Source organism: Arachis ipaensis, chromosome B03, assembly GCF_000816755.2.
Source record: "Arachis ipaensis cultivar K30076 chromosome B03, Araip1.1, whole genome shotgun sequence".
In the NCBI taxonomy this organism is placed as follows: Eukaryota; Viridiplantae; Streptophyta; class Magnoliopsida; order Fabales; family Fabaceae; genus Arachis; species Arachis ipaensis.
The window spans coordinates 51,096,104-51,100,448 of record NC_029787.2 but is presented as its reverse complement, the minus strand read 5'-3'; the positions used below and the strand labels follow the sequence as shown (position 1 = coordinate 51,100,448).

At 35.0% G+C, this 4,345-nt stretch overlaps 1 long non-coding RNA gene across 3 annotated transcripts; it reads right to left on the bottom strand.

The window, feature by feature from the left end:
* On the bottom strand, positions 2,057-3,813 carry LOC107634444. Of its 3 annotated transcripts, none has more exons than XR_001618902.2 (3): positions 3,449-3,811; positions 3,140-3,370; positions 2,057-2,444 (listed from the first exon to the last, which is right to left on the bottom strand). It is a non-coding gene; the product is annotated as an uncharacterized LOC107634444 (long non-coding RNA). The 3 variants fall into 3 exon arrangements; XR_001618901.2 differs by having other exon boundaries at positions 2,057-2,435; positions 3,449-3,809; XR_002359374.1 differs by lacking the exon at positions 2,057-2,444 and having other exon boundaries at positions 2,617-3,370; positions 3,449-3,813.

Genomic DNA, 4,345 nt, shown 5'->3' with positions numbered 1-4,345 from the left:
AGAACAATAAACACATTTTCGAAAATTTAAAAGAAAATAAAAACATGCAATTGACACCAAACTTAAAATATAAAACTCAACTCAAACAGAAAAACTCAATTATTAGTAAAAATAAAAATAAAATAAAATAAAGTTTCAAAAAAAATTTTTTGAAAAAGAAAATAAGGATTCTAAAATTTTAACAAGAACAATATTAAAAGACTCTGACCCAAAAGACAAAATCTTCCTAATCTAAGCAACAGGATGAACCGTCAGTTGTTCAAACTCGAACAATCCCCGGCAACGGTGCCAAAAACTTGGTAAACGAATTGTGAATCACACTTTTCATAACTCGTACCACTAACCAGCAAGTGCACTGGGTCGTCCAAGTAATACCTTATGTGAGTAAGGGTCGAATCCCATGGAGATTGTTGGCTTGAAGCAAGCTATGGTTATCTTGTAACTCTTAGTTAGGATATAATATCAATAATAATTCTTAGTTTTAATTGTAAAAGTCAAGGGGCATAAAATAAATACTTGTTCTGCAATAATGGAGAATATGTTGGGGTTTTGGAGATGCTTTGTCCTCTTTATTTCAGCTTTTCTCTTGTACTCCTCTCCACACACGCAAGGCTCCTTCCATGGCAAGCTGTATGTAAGGTGTCACCGTTGTCAATGGCTACTTCTCGTCTTCTCAGTGAAAATGGTCCAAATGCTTTGTCATAGCACGGCTAATCATCTGTTGGTTCTCGATCATGTCGGAATAGAATCCCTTGATTCTTTTGCGTCTGTCACTACGCCCAACAATCGCGAGTTTGAAGCTCACCACAGCCATTCAATCCTTGAATCCTACTAGGAATACCACAGACAAGGTTTAGACTTTCCGGATTCTCATGAATGCCGCCATCAATTCTAGCTTATACCACGAAGATTCTGATTAAGAAATCTAAGAGATACTCATTCAATCTGATGTAGAACGGAGGTGGTTGTCAGGCACACGTTCATGGATTGAGGAAGGTGATGAGTGTCACGGATCATCACCTTCTTCATAGTGAAGCGCGAATGAACATCTTAGATAGGAACAAGCGTGTTTGAATGAAAAACAGAGATAATTGCATTAATTCATCAAGACGCTGCAGAGCTCCTCACCCCCAACAATGGAGTTTAGAGACTCATGTCGTCAAAGAGTACAAAGTTCAGATCTAAAATATCATGAGGTGCAAAATAAATCTCTAAAAGTTGTTTAAATACTAAACTAGTAACCTAGGTTTACAGAAAATGAGTAAACTATGATAGATAGTGCAGAAATCCACTTCTGGGGCCCACTTGGTGTGTGCTGGGGCTGAGACTTAAGCTTCTCACGTGCCTGGGCTGTTTTGGGCGTTCAACGCCAGGTTGTAATCTGTTTCTGGCGTTGAACTCCAACTTGTAACTTGTTTCTGGCGCTGGATGCCAGACTGCAACATGGAACTGGCGTTGAACGCCAGTTTAAGTCATCTATCCTTGAGCAAAGTATGGACTATTATATATTTCTGGAAAGCCCTGGATGTCTACTTTCCAACGCAATTGAGAGCGCGCCATTTGGAGTTCTGTAGCTCCATAAAATCCACTTTGAGTGCAGAGAGGTCAGAATCCAACAGCATCAACAGTCCTTTTTCAGCCTGAATCAGATTTTTTGCTTAGCTCCCTCAATTTCAGCCAGAAAATACCTGAAATCACAGAAAAATACACAAACTCATAGTAAAGTCCAGAAATGTGATTTTTAATTAAAAACTAATAAAAATATACTAAAAACCAACTAAATCATACTAAAAACTAAGTAAAAACAATGCCAAAAAGCGTATAAATTATCCGCTCATCAAAAGACAATCATAAATCTGAAATACCTCAATTTGCATTAATATAGAAAATCAAGTCTAACATTAAAGGGTTCATAAACCAAATTGGAAAAGAAGAGAATCAACAAGAGGAATAGATAAACCAAAGTACTAGAACAAATAGAAATAGAAGAGAAACTAAATTAAAAGAACATTGAACCTGGAATTGAGAAGAAATAAACCTAAAACTAAGAGAAATCCTAAAACCTAGAGAGAGGAGAGAGCCTCTCTCTCTAGAAACTACATTTAAAACCTAAATTGTGAATAATGAAAAGTGTATATGTTGTTTCTTGTGTTTCTCCCATTCTGCAGCTCTTATTCTGTGTTTTTCGGGCTTGCAACTGGGCCAAAAGGAGCACAGAAATAGCCCCCAACACTTTCTGCAACTTTCTGCACGTGGCGCATGTCACGCGTACGCGTCAGTCACACGTACGCGTCGCTCGTCTTCTGCGCTAGGCACGCGTACGCATCGCCCATGCGTGCGCGTCGCTGCCAACTTCTCAAAACTTTATTTTTCGTGTTCCTTCCACTTTTGCATGTTTCCTTTCCATCCTCTAAGTCATTCCTGCCCTATACAGCCTGAAAATACTTAACACACAAATTACTGCATCGGATGATAATAAAGGATAATTAAAATTAATAGTTTAAATGCCTAGGAAACATGTTTTCAACTATTTCACAGAATTAGGAAGAAATTGTAAAACCATGCAAATTATATGAATAAGTGAGCAAAGAATTGATAAAAACCACTCAAATCTGCACAATATAAACCATAAAATAGTGGTTTATCATCAATACAAAATTTACCATGAAATAGTGTTTTATCATTCCATTATATACTTTAAGCTATTTTAAGCTTCCCGATACTTTAAGGATCTAAGTGCTTTTAACATGGCTATGCTAGCGAAACAGGGATGGAGACCAATTGATAATACCAAGTCATTGTTGAATTTGGGAAAAATCCATCTTGAGGATGGCAGAGCATTCTAGAAGGCCGAAAAGTACTGGAAAAAGGATTGAAATGGATGGTGGGTTTTGGAGTCTCTATTAGAATTTATAAAAATTTATGGGGAGCTAACAAAGAAACTATTCAGAGACATGGTAGACAAGATTCAACTCAACAGCTACTCTAGGTTAGCCAACTACTACTATCAAATTGAAACTGGAATCAACAATTGATAATGGAAAATTTTTCTACTACAGATGCTCACAGTATTTTACAATCACCACTCAATCAAGGTCCAGATAAACTTATATGCTACAAGGAGAAGAACGAATCTTACATTATATCTTTTGGATATAACATAGCTTTTCATTTCTAACATGAACCCAGAGCCTTCCTTCCAGAAATTTTCTCAAAAAAGCATCTCTGGAACTTGATTTGGTCCCTGAAAATAGCAGCAAAAATCAAAGTTTTTGTTGGAAAGCACTCCATGAAGCTCTCCCTGTCAATCTTCGAATTCAGACGAGAATCCCCAATTTTGATAGTACATGCCCTAGATGCCAAATGGAACCTAAAATAGTGATGCATTGCTTGATTAATTGCTCAAAATCAGCAGAAATTTGGCAAGCATTAGGGACTCAATTCATACCTGGCATCTTCTTAGAAGTTTGGGATTGTTAGACAGAAGTAGTGATGAGGGCAAGAGGAGGCTACCGTCACAAAAGCCTCATAGCAATAACGTTGTGGAAGATTTGATTGGCACGAAATCTGAAGATCTTCGAACAACAAGACACTACTCCTGAGCTGATTATTGCAGCATCGAATAGTTTGGTGGAGGAGTTTCTTCCATTAATTCCTTCTTGAAAGCTCTGAGTTCTCTTTATTATATAATTTTTTTTTTCATTTTGTTATGTCTGAACTTGTTTTTTTTTCTTTTGGCATTTTAGCCAATTCTTTTGTTGTAGTCCAAATTGGACGAAATATTTATTCAATAAATCAATAAACTTCTGACTTTGAAACAAAAAAATTTGGATAAAATATAAATGGATCCAATTCAAATCATAACAAATTATATCTATTTTACCTTTTAAATTAATTCAGATTGTACTGCAAATACTTTATTTCTGTTATAATTAAAAAATTTAATGTTAACAAATAAAAAAAGGGTGTTTATATTTTATGCTTTCTCAGAGAAAGACACCTTTACGTTGTCATCCCTTTCACAAAAATAAAAATAATGAGTAGTTTAAAATAGACATTTTAATAATTAGTTTAAAAAATGATATCACATTTGTAAAAAGACCACATTTTCTATGTTATTCGTAAAAATTTGATAAACTAAGGGTGCATTTGATTTGTATTTTTATTTTCTGTTTTTATTTTCAGTATTTTCTGTTTTCTAGATTTTGCGAAGAAAAAAGTGAAAATAGGAGGTGAAAACAGAAAACAGAATTTTATTGTTTTCACTTTTTTCTTCACAAAATCTAAAAAATAAAAAATACTAAAATAAAAACAGAAAATGAAAATGCAAACTAAACACACTCTA